This window comes from Triturus cristatus, chromosome 2_1, assembly GCF_964204655.1.
Source record: "Triturus cristatus chromosome 2_1, aTriCri1.1, whole genome shotgun sequence".
Classification (NCBI taxonomy): domain Eukaryota; kingdom Metazoa; phylum Chordata; class Amphibia; order Caudata; family Salamandridae; genus Triturus; species Triturus cristatus.
In genome coordinates, this window is record NC_140581.1 from 70148673 (window position 1) to 70172119 (window position 23447).

The following is a 23447-nucleotide window of genomic DNA, read 5'->3' on the forward strand; positions in this document are numbered from 1 at the left end:
GGGTTTCATCGAGGAGCAGGAGTGCAGACTCATGTCTGTGGCTGGCAGCACCCATTTTGTGATGCCAGGGCTCTGTTAGCTGGTACCGGGTATAACGGTGCTGTCATGTCTCTCCCTCTAGAAGAGTGGGATCATACTCCCACATCAGTTACTAGTGTGGGGGTATGATTCCAAGCTGTTTGACAACAAACATGACATGTTTCTGTGCGGCCATCGCAAAGTTAGCATTTGCCATTCGGTTATAATGCACGTAAGAGTATATGGTTTGGCTGCATCACAAACAACCCCGGAATAAAGGTTCTGAAGGCTGCAGAGGGTTTTTGCTCATGCATGGGCACCCTCTCACATAAAACTCAGCACCCTGCCTTCAGGATTGGTAAGGCCTGCCATAGGGTTGACTGATAGGTTTATATGTGCAGTGATATGGAGAGATATAGTGAACCTATATCTCAGTAAGGGTTGCATGCACCACCTTACCCAGGCTGCCGTAGCAGTTCTGTGGTGTCATTTTGGAAGGCTTCTCAGGGGTGGCATGATACATGCTCAGCCCCTGGTAGGCCTCTTGGGTACCTATGCCCTGGATACATAGTATACCATATACTAGGGACTTATAAGGGTACCCCAGAATCCAATCTGGAGTCTACCTAAAGTACTGGTAATCAATTTAAGGGAGAAAGCAGATAGGCTGGAGTCCTGAATAACAGGATTCCAGCCAGACTAAGTTGAAAACCAGCTAAAAACCAGGAATAAAGTGGGGGCAGCCATGCAATCAGATTCCACCTTCCTACAACATGCACACAGAGATACTCTTGAATACAAATATTTATAATATGTTCAAAAGCTCTACACACCAATGGTGCATTAGGAGCTCATGTGTTTTGTGAACACTTACATGATTAGCTGGACCCAGACTCTAAACGAATAGGTAGAAAAGTAATATGGTAGTCACTTGCCACTATAGAAATATATAAAACAAACTAACACACTCATTGGATAATGCCATCAGTGATGTCATCAATGATGTAATTTGAAATGGCATCAGTGATTTCAAAAATGATGTCATGAGTGAGGTAATATTTAAAGTCATAAGCAGTGCATGGTGGGGCGTAAATTATAGCTAGTGCTCCTAACTATAACTGGTGAATTTTTGTATTTGTAGTTCTAAGAGTTAATGTTGTCACTGATATATTGACCTAACTCTAATGTTACTTTAACCTTTGGTTTTTCAAGTGAATGAGTAAGTTTAAAAGAAATCTTTTTATGATACCTAACTAAAACAATACTTTAACTTTTGTTTTATTCAGTGAATTACAAGTTTTATTTAAAGTAAAGCAATATTTAGTTATTATACATAAATACACCCCCTGCGGTGCATGTCAAAGGGCCTGCAGCCAACCCTCCATATACTGACACCTCTCTCCTTGATGACAGGAGTGCAAAGGAGGGTGTGGGCAGGGGCTGATACCAACAGTGAGATCAGTCTCTGCATGACAGAATTGCATAGTAGGCTGTGGGGAGGGATTACCTTCTCTGCTCAGACCTCTCTCTTAGATGACAGGTGTGGGTAGTAGGGTGTGGGGAATGACTGACCCCTCCTTTCAGACCTCTCTCTCAGATGACTGGTGAGCATAGTATTTTGTGGGGAATGACTGGCCCTCTCTCAGATAACAGATATGGATGGTAGGATGTGGCAATGGAAAGCCTCTCCTTTGAGAACTCTCTTTCAAATGACATTTGTGTTTAGTAGTGAGTGGGTAAAGATTAAGGGTGGGCGGAGTGCTCTGCTCTGCCCACGGAGTGTATGTAGTGCTGCCTGCTTCGTGCTCCACGAAGTAGGCGTAGCAGGCAGCACTACGCACACGGCGCGGCGGAGCAGAGCTGACCCCACCCGCCTCCCGCCCGACCTCATTTTAAAATAATTTAAACTATTTTAAATTATGAAAATTCCTTACCTGAGGTCGGCGTCCCGGGGCTCCCTCTTCCTGGTGCAACCGCAACTTCTTCCTCGCAAATGCGCATGCGCGGAAGCCCGCGCATGCGCATTTCTCGCGAGCGGAGCGCGCGACTGTGCGTAGATTTGGCCACACTACGCGATGCTCCACGTAGCCCCACTATGCCTACTACGCCCAGGGTTAGTAAAGATGGGCCCTTTCTCAGTTGAACAGTGTGCATAGTAGTGTATTGGTAGGGGCTGGCCTCTCCTTTCAGACCTCTCTCTCAGATAACAGGTGTGCATGGTAGAGCATGCAGAAGGACTGGCCTCTCCACTGACATTCCTGTCTTAGATAACAGGTGTGCATAGTAGTGTGTTGGTAGGGGCTGCCCTCTCCTTTCAGACCTCTCTCTCAGATAACAGGTGTGCATGGTAGAGCATGCAGAGGGACTGGCCTCTCCACTGACATTCCTGTCTTAGATAACAGGTGTGCATAGTAGACTGTATGGGAAACTGACCTCTTTGATGACAGCTTTTCCCAGGACGTTGGATGTATGTAGTAGGGTATAGGGAGGAACTAACCTCTCCACTAACCCCCCCTCCACAGTGTCATGTGTATGCTTAATAGTGGGTGGAAGGGACCAGCCTCGCCGCTGACACCTGGTTGTGCACAGGTGGGTGTGGGGAAAGACAGCCCTCTTTCCTGACACCTCTCTGTTGGATGATAGTTGTGCATAGTGGGGTCACCAGTGAGGCTATCAATGATGTCTTAGAACATGCTTTGAGTGATGTAATGTGTAAGGCTATAAGCAATGCATGACAAGTGTATGGCCAGGCCCTGTGCCCAGCCCCCACGGCAGCCCACTCCATCGAAGAACATGATGCAGTAACAGTACACTCTATGAATCACTGTTTGTATATTTGCATGTCACCATGAAACTCTGTCTTTTGCTGCCTGGCGAGGTCCCTGTTATTCAAATTCCACAAACAAGCCCATATATTTACGTGTTCAGTCACTGACTCTAGCATTTACTCACTCACAATCCATAATTATTCCAACTGCAGTTAATCAACATAAATGGACAAGTGACAACACCCTCAGAAAAGAAGGAGTAGTCGAAATCTTCCTGTTTTGTAGAGTTATCTCTACATGGAAAAAGATTGTTCTCGGTGGAGAAAAAAACTAAGAAAAAGTGTATTCAAGTGCACATTTTCACACCTCTAAATCCCTGGGCATGGGAGAAAAGAGCACGTGTGGAAATTAATTATTTTCACTGTCACGTCTGAATGTTTTGAGTTAAAGTAAATCCACGTGAGCCTAGGCATGCGAATGATCAAAGTCCTATTTCTTGTAGATTTGCTACCTGGCTCTCCTAAGTACAGCACCGCTAAAACACTTTCTCTATTTTGAAATAAAATGTTTCTCATGAACAATCAGAAGGAACAGTAAATAAGCCACAAGATAAGAGTTAGGTCTGACCCTGGTTAGCTTTGTTACCTCAGACAGGGCCAGTCCATTGCATTAGTTACTGGTCTGGGTTAGTACCTGCAGCAGGAGCGCTGGTTTGGATTCACACACATTGCTTGTCCCTTACCTGGTGTCTGAAGAGGTCACTGCAGTTATAGGTGCTTCAGTCTGTGCTCAAAGGATCCCTCTGCACAGTGGATGCCTCCACGCACAGACACTCTTATTTTAAAGATCCTGGAATGCAACTGTAGGAGGAGACAGAAGGTGGGATGTCCCACTGCACAATGACCCCTCCCTTGCAGCTCTCTCCCCTGCCTGCCAAATGTCTTCACCTGCTGCATCTCCAGGAAAAAGTAATTTAGATATTCACCAACGTACATAGTTTCACATATGGCACATACCCAAATAATTTTGTCACAAGACAAACGCACAATGAATGCTTAAGCTCATGGAATAAATCATCAAAGACCTAAAGAGATCAAAATGCATTGGTATACAAGAGAATTATGCAGCATTAATTCAAGGCAAGGATGAAACACTCAGAAATGTATTGCTGAAACACAGCAAGGAGTGATAAATGCAAGACAAGTCTCTTTCCACATTCTCACATTCACTTACTAACCATGCAGTCTATCTTCATTCACACATGCACACCACCTGCACCGTCAACTGTCCTCACACCCCCTCTTTCAGGCACAGAGTTATCAAGATTTTACAATGGAGAAAAGTCAGGCAAAGTGGTGCACAGCGGTGTGCAGTCTTTTAAAGGATTTAGGGCAAGATGTACGTACTATAACCTACAATTTCAGCCTAAAACTTGGAAAGTAACCTTGGCCTTCCACTGTACCAAAAAGAAGGACTTTTTATTTTAAAAGCAAGGAGAATGGTCTAGATACAGCTTCCTACTCTAATGGACTCAGAGACATCTGAGTGCACAGAATCGCCCCACTGGTACTCTTGGTACAAAAATAATAATGAATATTAGAAGTAGTCCTTCTCGCTGTTCTACAGGTATTGAACACACGTGGACTGTAGGTGGAGAATAAGGCACAAATAAGCAGCCTTGTCCATAGCTGTACCTGCTACTAACCATAGGCACACACACCAAGTATCAGAAGTACCAAATCCAAATTTGTACAAACTATAAAAAGGTTTCAAGAGACAACTCAATTATTATCCGATCCCTTGGGGATCATGGTTCTATCAGGACTGGGCTTAGAGACCTAATTTATAAGTCCAAAAGTGTAATAACCATTGGAAAAGAGACAGTGAAACTATCTACGGCAGTAAGGGAAAACGATGAGGAACCCCCCTCATAAGGCGAAATAAACGAGTTAAGCCCAGGCCACACTTCACTTCAGGATATTCCCAATAAGGACAAGCTCAGCTCAGCAAGGTGGAGTCCTCTCAGAATTAATCAGATGAATCAAACTTTCCTCTGAAAGATCCTAAAACCATTCCAGTGAGCATAGAACTCTATCATATTGCATCATTAATGTCTATAGCCATCAATAATTCCCAGGCAGAAGTCATCAGGGATCTTAAGGAATAGATAACCATAACAGAGCATGACAGTGAGATGAAGCTGCATTCTGCTAACATGGATAATTAACCAATAAAAAAGTCAGCAATTCACATTTTTACTGTAAAACTAAATCAAGAGACTAAGAAAAGAGAAAAAACTATGCAAGGAAAATATGATCCCAGACGTATTGAATAGACCGTCACTCTATCCTATTTTTAAAACCTGAAGCATCAGTTTTGAACATTAAAGGGTAAACACAGCTATCCACAATAATGATGGCACTTCCCACCCATTCAAAATTAAAAGCCTTCAATTTCACAAATCGTGATAGAGCCCAAATATCAAAATCAGCAAACCTTCAGGAATAGAGGCAGTAAGGAATCTGGCAGCTGTGAAAAAACAATCTACTGGTTTGCCAATGTTTATTTTAGATGTTAGTAAAGAACAACGTGGACAGACCCACATATAAGTAGTACCACTTATGTTGACTCAGTATGATGTTGCAAAGAACAAATATCCAAAGGATTTGTAAGAAGACCCCCAACCCACCAACCTAGTTGGTGGCATGCTTCATCATTGGGGTCCCAGCTGGGCTACAAAAGTATTCCCTTGATTATCGCATGCAACACCATTAACAGAATCATTACTAAGAAAAGTTTTGACTCACCAGATGCTCCAGAGCACTGCAAATACGCGCAGCATGCAAGTGTGGACAGTCATGTGTTCAATGCATTTATTTTATCTATTTGTATGTCCTTTATGTTGTGTGTTTTCTTTTACAGATTTCAACCATTAAGTGGAACCGTAAGTACGGTGCTTCTACTACATATACAACACACCTTAGCGAGTGTGCTAAGAATTCTCTCACATGGCTACCTCCACTTTTGTAGCCACATCACCTATTTTTTAACACTTTGGTCCTGACCAAAGCCTTACGACTAACGTAAAAGGCTGAAACATGTTGACCTACACCTAAGGGATATTGAAGTAACATTGTTATCTTCACTGTATCCCGAGTTAATTTTTACCATGTCCTAAGACCCTTTAATTACATTTTTGATTGGGCATTTCTTAGAGACATGTTTAACCTCACCACTTTCTGAGCACCCACCTCACTGATTCACCTAAACCAATCCGCTGTAATCAGGCGTCGTAGCACAGATGGGTTTCATTCGGCAGCCCAGCTGGGATCCCAATGATGAAGCATGCCACCAACTAGGTTGGTGAGTGAGGGGTCTTCTTACAAATCCACTGAATATTTGTTCTCTGTGACATAATACTGAGTCAATATAAATGGTACTACTTATCTGTGGGTCCGTCCACGTTGTTCTTTACTGTCAAATTGGGTAAGAGGACGTACCCCTCTACTTATTCCTTGTTCTCCTTTTGTTTTCCACATATTTTAGATGTTAAAAAGCAGTGCAAGCTTCTGGTTGGGTGTTTGAAGTGTATTTATTTGAAAATCACAGTGAGCATGTTGTGTGTGTGTGTACCTGAATGATTGTATTTTGAGGGTGTAAATGTGAGTCGGTGGAATCTGGAAAGGGTTTTTGCGCGCAACTGTGTTTAAGCGAGTGAGATTGCTGGAAGTCAGGCTTCGATATGTGTGTTTGGAAGTGTGTGCCTGTGGGTGCAATTGTGAGAGCATTTGTGAATGAGTGTGTGTGACAGTGTTTGAGTCTCTGGGTGAGTCTGGGTGACAAGTGCAGGACTGCATAAAAATGCTTCTAAAACCCTTGAGCAGTGGGCTGAATTCAGCAGTATAAAATGATTGTATACACGTGTCATCATTTTGTTAAGCAGACCATTACCACAGCTTTCAGTTCCACGAATACTGCTGCATTCAGCAAGAAATTAAATGGGGAGATAAGGCTCCCAGTGTGATCCTTGCCCACAACAATGAAGAAACATATCAGTGCCCAAGAAAAAAAAAACGCAAGCTGGAAGCACTGGTGTTAACTCCTCAAAGTCCGGATGCCACACAATTATTAGAACCTGATTTATAGTGACAATATAGGCCACCTCACCCCACATAAAGAACATAGCATGCACAGCCATAAAATAAACCCACAAGACATGTTTGTTGGGAAACATTTTGCTGCAGGTTTATTTCATATAAGAAATATGTCATCGTGGTGGGTCAACCCACTGGCGATCCAAGGGCAGGGAGCGGTGACTAACTTAAGCTGCCCTGCCCGCCGGATGAGCCAACTGCTCATCAGGCCAACCCAATCGGTGCTACCATTTTGTGTCATGCCTTTTTAGGAGCGGAGCGTGTCAGGGCAAGCCCCCGGTTGCTCAGGCCTACAACCGCCCAAAGGACTAGCGGTTCTTCCATAAAACTCCTAGGGTTTGGCATACCCACCCCTATTGTGCTCCTGAAAAGCGTACCCCTATGTACCATTCAGCCTCCAGATCGTCCTGTAACTCCGCCACTGCTCCGGATGTGGCAGCCATCACATCCAGGGCCCCCCCACCAAGGCAGGCAACTTTCTTCGCTTACAACCCGCTGTCTCCAAGGCTTTGCCCAGGTCCAACAAGAACAGGTCCATGCCCGTCTTTGACAGGTGAGCACCATCATCCTCCAAATACCCTTTGGCGTTGGCATGTATGAGTCCATGTCGAATGAGGCCAAAACCCCTCTGCTCCGTGAACTTGCGCATGGCACAGTTTACCCTTCTACAAGAATGTTCAATGGCCTCCCCTCACCTGTCCCCGTGCCAGACCCTCGACGTGGTGAACTCAGACCACCATAAATCACATTGCCCAATGTAGTTACTAATTTCGCCTACCGTGGTCTTCATAGCCTATAAAAGTGCCCTTCTACTCAAAAACGTCAGGCCGTTGCCCCAAAGGTGAATGACCAAAATGTTGGGAGTGGTCCACCCCCTGCTAGTCTCTGCTGCAGCTTATTGAGGAAGCTGTGCCATCGCATGCCCAGGAACCCCAAACAGACTCTCTGTGTGTGGGAGAACCCAGAACCCAGGCCTCAAACTCCTGCTTTCTGCCCAGTGCGCCACCCTAGCGATGCCTGAATGGCCGATCACCCACACCTTGAGTCCTGGCAAAATAAAGAAATGCGAAGTTGCAACCACCATTTAATTTTACATACACAATACACTCTTGTGCATCAAGTAACACTAAATAACTGACAAACTCATGGGATAATACTAACTCTGAGGTTCCGTGTGGGACGGAACGACACTTTTGAGTGGTGACGAATATGGATGAGTTTGGTGTCTACGAACCGCAAATGACGAGTATAGTGGGTGTACGCAGTTTCGCTATGCAACCACGTATGGTTCGTCTTATTTTTGGGTTTGTTCATCTGAACCCTCGGGTTCCATTTTAGATACAGCATCCATTTTGTTTCTTGCCCTCAAGTAGCCAGCGAACGGACTTTGTCCGCTTCGTGACCCTGGGACTACCAAGCCTACACGAGGGACACGTGTTCCTTTGAGTGTGACTTTTACGATGAGGGAAATGACACGGCGAAGGCAGATGGCCCCGCTCGAGGCTCATCTTGCCGTGCCGGTCTATTGTTTCAGTCATGCATACATTGGACACGAGGTCTTTGATCCCGTTATCAAGTTTCCTTTATTACTCCTAACACCCTTTTCTAATCTGTTGTGCATCCTTGTCTTTTCTTTGCATCTGTTTTCGTCCCTTCTCCTAATGTGTTTACGGTCAGGATGGAATGTGTTTTATTGCAGAGAAGATAGGTTTTTACAGTTGGGAACCGGCAATACTGTTGTAATTATGTTCCGGCCTCCTGAAACATGAACACGACCCTTTTGAAGTTTATTGTGGGAACTGAGTTGTAACCTTTGTTCGCCATACTGTGCAATGGCAAAAACGTGTATAAAAGGAGCGATCCACTTTTGCAATTCGAAGCAGTCTCCGAGAACCTACACGTTGTGTACTTCTTGTGACCTCTGTATCCCTGCAGTAAATAAACGCTGATCTCTGACGTCGCTGGAAGTGTCCCGTGTCTCTGTATTTCGTACGCCAGAACAGGTAACCCACGAAGGTTTCAGGTGTTGTTCCCTGGCACCGCTGGGTCTTAGAATAACCCAGTCCTTCAGTTGGCGCCCCACGTGGGGCTCGACATCAACGGTACCGGTCCAAAGCCCGATGATCGTGAGGAACTTCGTGTGAAATCTCCGAGGGAAGGTGCACCCCGCTTCATCGATCCAGTTGTCGAAATAAGTGGCCCGATGTCTTTTCCCGCGAAGATCCCCGCCTCCTGACGGCTGCAACTGACTGATACCCTGACTGTTGACCTGTTTTGGCGCCTGGCGTAGTCCTTTGTACGGCGAGATGATAGACGGGCCTTCCTGGTGACACCATTGTTCTCTCAGTTAAGTATTTGTGGGTCGCTCCCAGTGTTCCTTTGTTGTTTTGCATGGTTCCATAGCATTTGTGGTTCTTAGTTGTTGGGTTTTATTTGATGATTGCAATTGCCAAAAACCGGGGGTCTTGCATTTTTGTGCGAGGATATCATAATTCGATAGCCCTTGAAGTTTGTAAACTCGGCTAGTGTGCACGATGCCTGGCCGTAGTACTTTGTTTGGTTTTTTCAAATGTTGCAGAATGGATTCCCGGCTGGAGGATTTGTGTCCGATACCTCCGGTTGGAACTCCAATTTACGAGCTCTATAGTCGTCATGGCGTGGGTCCTATCGTGTATAATGAATATTGGGTCCGCTACACTAAAAATGATGGCGTTCTTAGTTGGCCATCCCATGGTAGTTTCGAAACTGCCGTCTTAGATAATTTGGAAGCTAAACTGTTTAAAAAGAAGGCTAGGCCGGCCATGTTTGATTCCTTCCGGTTATGGCGGAAAGAGGCCAAGCAGAAAGAAATCAAACAGAATAAGAAAAATAAAAGAGAAGGTGTTATTACGGTGATGCGAAATGCAGAACAGTATCAGCGAGACAAAGATGAGAAAGAGCAGGAAGTTAGTGCTCGACTCCATCATATGGCGGTGGATAAATGTTATCCGGTGCTACCGTCTAATGTCGATAAGACGGGAGAAGAAGCGATAGAGGATTCGCTATTGTCTTATCTGTTGAAATCACCACCTCCCTATGCTCCCGATACTGTGGGTCCTGTGATTCTACCTCTTCCTCAACCTGCTGTTTTGGCGGCTGCTGGTCAGCCCGCCGGTCCTCCCGCTCTCCCGAATCCCCTTGTGCCGCAGATCGTTCATCCACTTTTACCGGCTTCTCTTCCTACTGCGCCTTTCCAAGTCCCTCCTCAGTCTGTCGTTCCCGCTACTCCTGGTGCCGCGTCTACTTCTACTGCCTCCACTCCTACTGTTGCTGCACCTGCATCTTCTTCCTCTTCTCCTTCTGTTCGTAGCCGTCTCCTGACTGCTGTTGCTACTCTTTATTCTCCGCTTTTTGGGCCAATACTCGGCTCGACTCTTTCAGATGTTGCTCAGAGGCGCAGCCAGCTTCCTGATGGTAGGGAACGTGACTCGCTGGTAAAAATGGCACGTAGATGGATTCGTAATCCTGTTAAATACACTTCGCGTGTAGTGTTTGAAACATTTTCTCAGTTTAATGCGCCCACTCAACGATTCGTGTTTGAAGAACTGTGTAAATCGTTGAAGGAGGAGTGGGATCATGATGTGGTCGATAATGTACCGTCTGAGGTTTCTGAGCTCCAGCATCAGTTCACAGCTGGTGTGATTGTAGGTGACAAGGTTCGAGATGCTCTAGAACGCTTGCTATACTTTCGATGTACAGTGCAACCTCGGGCATTGTTTAAAGAAGAGACTGCAGAGTGGATGGCAAAACCTGGTCAATATCCTATGCGGGAAGTTCCCCCAGTGTGGATGCCAGGTGATCCTAATGCTAACCCTGCTGTCCCAGGCCGTTTCCAGAGAGTGTGGATACACCTCCCTTGGAAACGATCGGAAGTTTTACAGGTGAAGCAAACTTTGCCTGATCCCCGTAAAAATCCTGCAGGTTATTACAAGGAGCTGTCCCAATTAGTGGATGCTACTGTTATGAATCTTGCTGATATCGACATGTTGTTTGGCAATGTAGTGCCTCAGCCGATTTGGGCGAAAATTTGTCACGAGAATCACGTGGCCGAGTTAGGCGGTGACTGGGCTGCCCTTACGGCGGCAGACGCTCAGCAAGTTGGCGGGGCTAAGCCTGAACAGCTTATTGTGGATTTGCCCCAGAGGATAATTACCCTTATGAAAACGCTTATGCCAGCGATGCGCGTCAATTGGGACAAGTTGTCCGCGTGCAAGCAAAAGAGGGATGAAAGCGTTTCCGATTTCTTTACGAGATTCGAGGAAGCATTTGTTGATCATAGTGGCCAGGACATGAGTTCGGAGGGTGGTCAGCGACTGTTTGTTGATAAGTTTGTATCGAACTTGTTGCCCGAACTTAGCAACAAGTTGAAACATTCTGAGAGTTCGTGGGCTGTTTCTACCACTGCTCAAATATTGGCTACGGCCCAATATTACGAAAATAGAGAAAAGGAAGAAAGTGAGCGTGCAGATAAGAAAACGAAGGATCTTAAAACTAAGGTCTTATTGCAGCAAGCATATCCTCCGCGCTCGAATTTCAGTGACTCGCACCAGCCAAATCGATCGCAATCGCAGTTTTCCAGATCGCAGACGCGAAATGACTCTCCCGCACCTCGTTTTGTGTTGGGATATAATCAATGTGCGTATTGTCGAGGGGAGGGCCATTTGAAGTTTAATTGTCCGGTTCTCAGTGATAGGAACAATGGTGTGTCAGCTCGAGGAGGACGTAGTGGTCCTCAACAAGCTTCACGTGGTAGAGGCCGTGGAGTTACTCAGAATCAGGCCGAGCGTTTTGCCACTTCCTCAGACTCGCAGAATTGTTTCGATCGACGCGAACCATCGTCCGGTAGATCTGCACAGTATCATGTGGATGACTATTACGTCGAGCGTGATGTTGATATGGAAGGTATTTACTAGGACAGCCATAGACAAAGGAAGGGAGAAGTATCAGTTCCGGTTGATCAGAGAGGGCCTTATGTTGCAGTAGCCACATTGGGCGTCGTTGAGCCTTTTCTGTTGGACACTGGTGCAGCAAAAAGTTCCATTATGCATTCGAAACTCCCTGACGCGCCTTTGTCTGGCTTAACGAATGTTTCCGTTGGATTCTCTGGCGCCCCCGTTAGCAATCCAGTTTCTAGCCCCTTGCCCCTTAAGATTGGGTCTCATGAGTTAGAAGCTCCTTTGATTTTGACTACTGGTTGTGGTGAGAATCTTTTGGGCTTGGATTTGTTGAAGAGGTTACATGCGACTTTGTACTGCTCTCCTACAGGTGTGGAGCTTACATTGGGTGAGAGTGTGATTTCCCCTATGTATCTATCGATTGATAAGCTCCCACCGGAATTGAGTTCTCTTCCGGTTTCTTTGTGGGCGACAGGTCCCAATGATGTGGGCCTGCTGGATATACCACCTTATGTTGTTCAATTGAAAGTTGATGCGCGCTTACCACGCATACCCCAGTATCGTATCTCCCTTGATGGTGAACGGGCACTATTAGCGATCATTTATGATCTGATCGATAAAGATGTTATCGAGGAGACGCGAGGTAACGTGTGTAATAGTCCCGTGTTGCCTATTCTGAAGCGAACTGATCCCTCCAAGCCTCCCGTGTACCGTCTAGTTATTGACTTACGGGAAGTAAATAAAATTGTTGTCCCGCAGTTTCCTGTGGTGCCCGACATTACAGCTTTATTGACTCTGATTCCCGCCTCTGCGTCATGGTTCTCGGTAATCGATCTGAAGAATGCGTTCTTTAGCATTCCAATTGCTGAGGAAAGTCGTGATTTGTTCGGGTTTTCATTAGGAGGTCGCAGTTTCCGGTTCAAACGCGCACCTCAAGGCTACTGTGAGAGCCCATCGATCTACAGCCAAGCTCTTAAGAGTCAACTGGATGCATTTGTGCTGCCGACTGGTGCGGCTTTGATTCAGTATGTTGACGATCTGTTGGTAGCTGCGGACACTGAACAAGTTTGCAAGACTGCTACTGTGTCTCTGTTACAGCATCTCTGTGATTTGCACCATAAAGTGTCACCTTCTAAATTACAATATTGTTGTCAAGAAGTTACCTACTTAGGTCACTTATTGTCAAAGGCGGGAAGAAGGTTGACCCCTGAGAGAATCGCAGCAATTGCTCGAATGACTGTGCCGACGACTCAGAGAGATGTGCGTGCCTTTTTAGGTATCACGTCATACTGTAGACAGTGGATCCCAAATTTTTCACTGTTAGCGAAGCCATTGATAGCTCTCACGTGCAAGGATGTTTCGACTCCTTTGCCATGGACGGAGGAATGTCAGAAAAGTTTTTCCGAACTTCGTGATGCGTTGTGTTCGGCTCCAGTGTTAGGTACTCCTGATTACAGCAAGCCATTCACATTATACGTCCATGAGAGGGAAGGTTGTGCGTTGAGTGTTTTAACGCAACAATTTGGTGGCAAGCAGCGCCCGTGTGCATATTTTTCCTCGACCTTAGACCCGGTAGCTAGAGCGTTGCCAAGTTGCTTGAGGGCGACGGCGGCAGCAGCGGCGTCTATTCGGCAGTCCGCAGGTCTGGTTATGGATAATATGCTCATGGTGATGGTTCCGCATGCAGTCGATACTCTCTTGAATCGGACAAAAACTCAACATCTGACGAGTGCAAGGTTGTCTGGGTACGAGCTGACCCTTTTGGCAAGTCATATACAGATCAAGCGTTGTAATGTACTGAATCCGGCGACATTGTTGCCGATTAATATGGAATCAGATGATGTGCCGCCACATGATTGCTATTTACGAACTGAGGAAGAAACAAAAGGTCGTGTGGACCTGAAAAACACTCCCTTGACAGATCCCGATGGTACTTTGTATGTGGATGGCTCGTGCTTTAAATTGCCGAATGGCGATGTGACGACTGCGTATGCTGTAGTGACGTTGAGCACGGTTGTGGAAACTGCGAGATTGAATCAGAATTCAGCACAAGCGGCAGAATTGATTGCATTGACAAGAGCGTGTGTTTTGTCTAAAGGAAAGCGAGTGAATGTGTTTACCGACAGCCAGTACCCATTCGGCGTTGCGCACAACTTTGGAAGACTGTGGAGAGAAAGAGGATTTATGACATCGCATGGTACGAAGATCCAGCACGGGCAGCTCGTGAATGACCTTTTGGATGCACTTACATTGCCTAAGCAAGTGGCGATCGTTAAATGTAGTGCACATCGGAAAGTGACGGATGATGTTAGTCGTGGTAATGCGTTTGCGGATGAGATTGCTAAGGAAACGGCTAAGGATTTTGCGACCCGAATGTATGTCACGAGTTTAGTGAGGTGGCCGACGGAGACTGGTATGTGTGAAAATACTGTTGAAAGTGTGAAAGCAATTCAGAACGAAGCTACTAAAGCCAAAAAGACCAAGTGGAAAGAAAGTACGGGAAAATTGGATATGCATGGATGTTGGGTTGACCTGACGGAATGTCAGAGGTGGATGTTACCAGATGCGTACGTATTAGCTGTTGTGACGATGGCTCATGGGTGGTCACATATTAGTGCGAAAGGAATATGTAAGTTCTTGTCCCCTGTATGGAGGAATGAGGGTATTGCTAAGTGTGCCGAGAGAGTGGTTAAGAATTGTATGGTGTGTTTGATGCACAATCCTGGCAAGGGCACCCCCACTCCACCTGGTCATTTTGCTCCTCCTGTTTGTCCCTTTGAGGTCATCCAACTGGACTTTATCCATATGGAGAGATGCAATAACCTGAAGTATGTTCTGGTTGTGGTTTGTGCGTTCTCCAGATGGATTGAGGCCTATCCTCTTAAGGATAATACTGCCCTGTCCACAGCGAAAATCCTGCTGAAGGAATACTTTCCTAGGTATGGAATGCCACGGATCGTATGGTCGGATAATGAAAGTGAGTTTGTGGGAAGTGTAATGCAGAGTGTGTGTAAGGGCCTGGGGATTCGTCAAAAATTCCATAGTGCTAATCATCCTCAGGCAGCGGGTTTGGTTGAAGGGTACAATGGTACCCTGAAACTAAAACTCGCAAAGATACAGGCTACGACTGGTTTACCATGGCCTGATGCCTTGCCTCTGGCTCTCCTATCAAGTGACTGTACACTCTCGAGTAGGGCTTAGCCCATATGAAATTGTGTTCGGCCGCCCTGCGAATATTTGGGGAGTCCCGAGGCCAAGGGCTTTTGATAGCCTTGAGTATCCAATGCTAATTGATTACCTTCATGATTTGACCACTAAACTACGGTTAATCCATCAACAGGTCTTTGAAGCTCTATCGGCGCAGACAGAGGGTCCTGGAAATCAGCTCCGGCCAGGCGACTGGGTCGTTACCCGAAATTTTGGTCGAAAACGTAACTTGGAGCCAAGATTCGTAGGACCCTTCCAAGTCTTGTTGACAACGAGGACTGCGGTTCGACTGGAGGGCCGGAAAAACTGGGTCCACGCCAGCCACACGAAGAAGGTACCGATCCCTTTACCAACAGACGGTTGGGTAAGGACTGGGATTTCGGCAACAGAAACTGAGACTCCTTTGCGCTTTGTGCCGTTTAGTGACGCTCAACCTGTGGGGGATGATTTGTCACTGCCAAACCCACATGCGGAGTCATCGGTAGCGGAGAACCCAAGGTCTGACTCGTTGTCCACTTTATCGAACACTGTTGTGCCAGCTGAACAATTGTTTGTAGAGCAAACTCGACCTGGAAGAAGTCGATACTTTCTTCGTTCAAGGACTAATAAAAATTAGTAGTATATTTGCTTTTTGATGTTATGAACATTATGGACAATTATATCCTTTCTTTTTGAGTTCTTATGTGCTTTTTCACTGCTAAGAGATTTGTAATAAAGCTGACCGTTTTGAGGAAACCCTTCCATCCGGGTTACCGTAGGGCCGTGCGGGTACTCCTTTCTGTTTAGCAGGTTTCTGACGCTAGGTCGGTTACTTTTATCGATTCCTGGGAACTCCTGGGGATTGATAATCGCTACTCAGAACGAAGTGCGTCAAGTACGTCACGGACGGTTTGTAGAGGATGGCATTCTCTAAGCTGTTGGAAGTAGAAAGGATGTCGGCGCAGAGATTAGAGTTCCGGAGGGTTGTACGAACAAAATGTTTTCTGTTTCAGGTGTTCCTACTGTTTCTGACCGTATCTATGTTGTTGGTGGGTGGAGTGTATCTTGGAGTACAGTTGTTATTACCTTCTGCTTCACCTACCCTTTCTCCTAAACTAAGCTCCCTCACCACTGTTTCCCCCATTCTTTTCATCCTTTGCCTCAGCATGAACAAGTTAGACGTGCGGAATTTATGAATAATTCCTTCGTTCAACTGCTACATCAGCATCAATTGGTGATGAATACTACCAATTGTTGGGTGTGTGGGTTAATGCCACATACCATGGATAGGGGTATTCCATATTTGGTCCTTCCTTACAGCTCCCAGGGTTCAGCTCGAGCATTCCAAACTATATTCCGTAGTGCACTAGATTCCTACCCCAGTCGAGAGCCACGTTCTGTCAATTTTGGTCCTGGGCCGTATCACAAGCCTTTGGCGATAGCGATAGCGGATTTAGATAGAGATGTTTTTGACGCATCGCTTATCCCAGATGAAGAAGTGCTGGCCTATAAGGATCTGAGCAAGGCTGAGTATAGTACGTCAGTGGGTGATAGACAGCTTAAGAGCTCGTCCCCAATATGGATTGTACCACACCTCGGTAATTTCTGCTTGAAAGGCTTGGGTCGAAATCCGAGAGCACAACTTGGGAACAGTGCTTGCACTGACACGTATGTTCTACCGATGCTCTCTTCCCCTGTTTTTCTGACCGCTAAGGGCACTTATTTTGTATGTTATGAACGCGCATATACATGGTTACCCCGTGATTTTTCGGGTACCTGTTATATTGCGAATCTTTTACCACCGACTTTCACAGTTGCCTCAGACTATCACAAAACTAGAGTTGTGAGAGGCGTTGTTAGCAAAGAGGATACTGCCGGTCAAGAAGCAGGAGACTTCTTTAAGGGTTTCTTGCCGTTTTGGGGACCTATGGTTAATAGTAGGAACCTAAGACAGTTGACCCGTGTAGTTGAATCGACTGCTAATATTACTGCAAGTGCCCTTGGTAATTTAACAGCTGAGCTTCAGGTGGATAGACTCATGACGTTGCAGAACCGTATGGTTCTAGATGTTGTTCTTGCAGATAGAGGTGGTGTGTGTAAAGTTATCCATTCGAGTTGTTGCATTTACATTCCTGACAATGCTCCAACTGTCTACCAAGCCATCTCGAAGTTGCACAAGATTTCCGAGTCCATACACGTGGACGAAGGTAATTGGACGCTTCTAGGATGGTTTTGGGGCCTGATGTCAACTTGGGGTTGGAAGATTCTGATGATCGTAGGGGTTGTTGTAACGTTTCTGTTTACGTGTTGTCTTTGTGTACAGTGTGGTCCTGCCTTATGTGGCCTTTGTGCTACAACGTGTATAAGACGGCCATCTGTTACCAAGGAGACGTTGATGAATAGAATGATGTTCCAGCAGCAGCTGAACGATCTGATGAATATTGAGATAGATTCCGATCTTGACTAGTGCTTGCCTACATGAGGGCAAAAGGAGCGTCTGAGGTTCCGTGTGGGACGGAACGACACTTTTGAGTGGTGATGAATATGGATGAGTTTGGTGTCTACGAACCGCAAATGACGAGTATAGTGGGTGTACGCAGTTTCGCTATGCAACCACGTATGGTTCGTCTTATTTTTGGGTTTGTTCATCCGAACCCTCGGGTTCCATTTTAGATACAGCATCCATTTTGTTTCTTGCCCTCAAGTAGCCAGCGAACGGACTTTGTCCGCTTCGTGACCCTGGGACTACCAAGCCTACACGAGGGACACGTGTTCCTTTGAGTGTGACTTTTACGATGAGGGAAATGACACGGCGAAGGCAGATGGCCCCGCTCGAGGCTCATCTTGCCGTGCCGGTCTATTGTTTCAGTCATGCATACATTGGACACGAGGTCTTTGATCCCGTTATCAAGTTTCCCTTATTACTCCTAACACTCTTTTCTAATCTGTTGTGCATCCTTGTCTTTTCTTTGCATCTGTTTTCGTCCCTTCTCCTAATGTGTTTACGGTCAGGATGGAATGTGTTTTATTGCAGAGAAGATATGTTATTACAGTTGGGAACCGGCAATACTGTTGTAATTATGTTCCGGCCTCCTGAAACATGAACACGACCCTTTTGAAGTTTATTGTGGGAACTGAGTTGTAACCTTTGTTCGCCATACTGTGCAATGGCAAAAACGTGTATAAAAGGAGCGATCCACTTTTGCAATTCGAAGCAGTCTCCGAGAACCTACACGTTGTGTACTTCTTGTGACCTCTGTATCCCTGCAGTAAATAAACGCTGATCTCTGACGTCGCTGGAAGTGTCCCGTGTATTTCGTACGCCAGAACAGGTAACACACGAAGGTTTCAGGTGTTGTTCCCTGGCACCGCTGGGTCTTAGAATAACCCAGTCCTTCAACACTGCAAGCTAATGATACACCTCTATAGCCACATTGATTTACTTTGCATGCCCCTATTTCCCTTTTGAACCTTTATGGGCAAATGTAGCGCTTGCAGTACTGTGACTCCTACTGCCCCACTCTCTTGATGTGGTCAGGCAGCGGACCAACCTTAAATGCTGAGGTGGCTGAGGTGGCTGCTCCTACATGGAAGGAATGGCTGGAAAAATGCTTTCCCAGGCCAGAGTTACCTGACAGCTCCAGGCATGACTATCCAATAAGAAGGGGGACCCCTGAAAATGAATTAATAGGCAGATGGCGCAGGGGAGAAGTTAGACAAAATACAACTGAAAAAAGCCACCTGCCTACAAGTTTAGGATATATTTGAGCCCAAAAAGGGTCAGAACAATATAGACAACACAACACCAGAGCTGACAATGGGACACAATCAAGGCAAAATTACAAACAAACAATGAATTACAAAATAGCAATGTATTTTAATGTAATGATTCAAAATACTTAATCAATTCATATCAACTTTCTCAAGACGATAAAATAAATGCACAATACAAAAAATATATATACAGGTCCCACACTGCACAGTACAAAGAGTCAATCATACCAACATTCATTCACACAACATACTCATTTACTCATCATTTACTCGACATAATCATACATAATAGTTCATAAAAGAATCTAAATCAAAATCCAATGGAGATAACAGATCAAAAAGTCTTGTGTTTCCTTCAAATCAACGATGGAGACAGGGTTTCCAAATATACACGAGAAAATCACGCCAACGCGCGTTTCGGTGTTTGGCCCGTGGGGGCTACACCTTCGTCAGGACAATAGATGTATAGGTCGTGTAGGACACACAATTGCACCTACAGGAATGAAGATGCAAAAAAAGACAACTTAAATGACACATTCAGTTTATACATGTCTTGGCGAGCCAATTACTGCTGTACAAGGGGATCAAACAATGAATTTAGATAGAATCAAAAAATCAATAGGAGGATAAAACCAGTGTCAGCCATGGCATAGTCCAACGAGAATAAAATTAAAGTTGGGATGTCGGGTATCAAAAAATAAAATGCACCAAAGAGACCTTGGAGAGTATTAGGACCCATTAATAAAAAATATCAACACCAGTGAAACATGTTAAAGGTAAACAGCAAGTGGGTGTAAAGAACAAATAAATAAAGATGAATAACAACCAAAGGAAGAGAAATATTTCCTTAGCTATGGTTGTAGCGTCCGTTTAGACTTTTAGAAAGGACGTATATAGGGGCCGCATTCGGCTCAGAGAAACAATGTTCAAAGAAATATAGAATGAAATGGAATAATCAAAAAAGCACCCTGCGAGGAGATGTATAAAGAAATAAGTACGTTTATTACACTGTGCTTACCAGAGAAGTTCAGAATGCAGTAAACTCCTAAGGAATTCTGGGCATAGGATGCTGGACAGACGACGCTGAAAGAGGGAATATTCCCCCGTGGACAGATTCAAAGGGTGAACGCAGGGGTTCAACCCTACATAATTCGCAAGTTTCTACACAATAGGGAGAAAAACAAAAATGTAGACAACTAAGGAAGAATAAGGCAATAAATACATCGGGGAATACATGAAAGGAACGGAGGACAGGGGAGAAGGGAACCAAGATGGTAAATATGCTCCAGGCATGATTTCATAACCGGCTCAACCTGGAACTTGGTGAGAGGCATGAGATCCACATGAATTAGCAGGCAGCCTCCCATGTTTTGGACATTCTCGCATGTATTCTTATGAGCTGAATGTCCGGTCTGCCTATAGCATCCCCAGACCCATCCTTCTTAGATCTGACCACCAACTCACTTATTCAAAAGGCTCCAAAGAATGCCAAGTTGAATGCCACAGCGAAGAGGCTAGCTTCAAAAGGATAGTATGTGGCCCTGTACACTTCCTCTATTATACCCCGTAGCATGAGGAATTCAATGGGTGACCTGGAATCCGGTACTTGTGTCTCCCCTCTATCCCATCCCTTAAGCGCAACTCAAATGGGGAATGCCCTGGCAGGATCCTGTTGCCCCTGATTTTGGCATGGAGGCTCACACCAGCTAGAGGTTCCGTGGTCCAGGAGTGGCTCTTGCCCTGGTCGTTGGCCCACAAGACAAATAGCTGACACTTGTACTCCGGTGTTGTTGTATCCCCGCCCCAGGACCCTACTACCTTGCAGAAAGTGGCGACACAGGCCTTGTATCGCCTCCTGGTCCCCGGTGCTAGAGATAGTTTGCCTAATTCCATTAACCGCTATTCCACTGTAGATGGTGCCAAAGTTGGGGTGGGAATGGGGGTCATGTCTGCTCTCACTCACGACCACGCCTTCCAGAAACGAAGCCACTGAAAACGAGAGCGAGCATCAGCTCCCTTGGATGTATCTAGCCCTAAACTCCACATTGTTATGCAGGCAAGCCCACACCAGTTCCCTCAGTAATCGGAGCATCCATGGACACTTAGCTGATTGTGCATTTATGGCCTGTACCACTGCCATATTGTCAGACCAAAACAGAACCCTTCTGGACGTCAGTGACTCTGGCCATAGATGGAGGGCTGCTGCTATGGGGAACAGTGGCAGGACTGTAACGTTGGCTGTGATCTTTTTGTGCGTAGCATTAGGCCATTTCTCTGCACACCACTTGCTCCCCATGATTGCGCTGAAGCCTTCCCTGCCTGATGCATCTGTGAACAGGCACAGTTCAGGCCTGCCTGCCCAGGGTGCTCTCCAGATAAGAGAACCATTGAAGTCAGCTAAGAATTCAGCCCACATTCTGAGGTCCTGTTTCATTCCCTTGCTCAGTCTAACCAGATGGTGTTTCTTTCTTATGTTGACCGTGGCCCTGGCCAAACTTCTGGAAAAAACCTTCCCTGCTGGGATCACCTTTGCCGCAAAATTTAATTTACCCAGGAGACTCTGAATGGTGCCCAAAGTTGCCTTATCCTTCGTTGCGTTGCCTGGATGTCCTGAATCAGGGCCTGTATCTTGCCTGCTGGTAGTCTGGACACACCCTCCACTGTGTCTAGCTCGATGCCCAGGAATGTCAGGACCTGCGCTGGGCCCTCCATTTTCCCTGGTGCAAGAGGAACCCCTAATTGGTCAGTTAATCCTTGGAAAATCTGCAGTGCCACCCTGCAATCTTGCGTCCCCTCCTCCCCAATAAAAAAATAAATCATCCAGATAGTGTGTCACCCCTTTTACACCATAGGCCCCTTAGAGTGCCCATTCTAAGAAACAGCTGAATGCCTCGAAGTAAGCACATGACACTGTGCAACCCATTGGTATGCACCTGTCGTAGTAGAACTGTCCATCTAGCTGGAAACCCAGCAAGTGGTGGCTGTCAACATGGACTGGTAGCAAGCGGAAAGCTGATTCAATTTCTGCCTTTGCTAACCAAGCCCTTTGCCCGCCCGCCTGACCATGTCCACTGCCCCATCAAACAAGCAATATGACACCCAACAAATTCCACCCTCCAACCCGTGGTTCACTGACTTCCCTTCGGGGAGTGACAGGTGGTGTATCAGTTTAAAGCTCCCTGGCTCCTTTTTAGGGACCAAGCCCAGGGAGTAAACCACAAAGTTGTCAAGCAGGGGGTGAGGGAATGGTCCTACCACCCTCCCTAATTTCAGTTCTTTCAAAACCTTATCCTGTACTACTGCTGGGAGATCTTGCGCTGAACTGAGATTGTCTGCATCCCTGCTAACCAGTGGACATACACAAGGGACCCTGAAGCCTTCTACAAAACCATTCGCCAGCAGTAGTCCCTCTTTGGTTATTGTCTAAGTAGCGGGAGGAGGTTGTGCAAGAGTATTTGTGATGGCCCCTTGTCTGCGCAGGCAGTGGCTAGGGAGCTGTCTGCATTGTGGGGGAGTCCAGTTTCTGAGCTGGTGGCTGCTGAATACCAATTTGTGCTGTGAGGGGATGCTAAGGGGGAGGGTCGATGTTCGACTGATGCCGCTCAACCTATTGTTGTTTGGCGTGGGGGGCTCCTGCTTGCTGGTACAGGCCGCTGCTGGATGAGGGGCCCCACATTTGTTGCAGCTGTGAGTGAATTTGCAGGCTTTACCCCAGGAGCAGGACCCGGCATTGAACAGCCTGAAAGTGCCCGTGAGGGGCTTTTGAAGCCATCCCTTTGGCCAGCGGTGCACACCTTGAAAGGGCTGCTTGATGTGGCGTCCCCACATTGGTACTGACCTTTGGATGATGATTGCCCATTCTGATTTTTGTTGAAAGATTCCTTCTGCTGCGGGGTAGATTTGCCCGTGTGCTCCATCCAAAGCTGGACTTCTTTTTGGTCCCAGCCCAGTTCGGGGCACATGGCCATCTTCATTCCGAACTGCCTATCATAATTGTACCATCCCATGCCCCCCCCACTTTATGGCCTCATTATAAATGGCACAAGAATATTGGAATAACCCCGGACCCTGTTCCGGATGTTTTTCCATCACTACCGCTGACAGGATGTAAAATGCCTCAAGCCAGTTTTCTATTGTTTTTTTCCGGCCATGCTTGGTATTTCAACTATCTGTCCTCCTCCTTCCCACCCATCTTTCTTGTGTCCAACCCATCCAAACCATGCATCAGTAATGTGAACATATCAACAAATTCCAATCACCAGATCCCCTTTCTCGCTGCCAATGGGACCTGTCATTCCAGTGAGCAGTGACCAGAAACCAGAAACCAGGGGGGCAACTGTTATCAGCGGCAACCTGTCCGTTGCCATGGGCTTTACCTTTGGTGGCTCTGTCTGTCTAGAGAACGGGGCTGTACCTTGTGTATCTACCGGTGGTATGCCTCCCTGAACTGTGCTTCATTTCCCAATGTAACCGCCAGCCGGAGAGGGGGGGACAACGAGGTGGGAGGTGGGCTAGTAGATGCTAGCGTGCTGCCGCTTGCTGTGGAAGTGCCTGTAGCCCCGATGGACTCCACCCGTGTAACAGATGTCGACGCCTTAGTGAGGGAAGCTGCG

At 46.3% G+C, this 23447-nt stretch overlaps 2 protein-coding genes across 8 annotated transcripts in view; one reads left to right on the forward strand and one right to left on the reverse strand.

The window, feature by feature from the left end:
- Positions 1-3597, reverse strand: part of LOC146863757 (uncharacterized) — a 240416-nt gene extending 236819 nt beyond the window's left edge. For 5 of the 7 annotated variants that reach the window (XM_085627917.1, XM_085627915.1, XM_085627908.1 and 2 more), the window contains exon 1: positions 3529-3589. The gene's annotated coding sequence lies outside the window, so the exon portion shown is untranslated. Of the gene's footprint in view, positions 1-3528 lie in introns of all 7 variants that reach the window. The other 2 variants (XM_085627906.1, XM_085627907.1) reach the window with 1 other exon arrangement.
- The window catches only part of LOC146863756 (uncharacterized), a 458228-nt gene that overhangs the window by 344226 nt on the left and 90555 nt on the right, over positions 1-23447 (forward strand). The gene's annotated exons all lie outside the window — the stretch shown is intronic.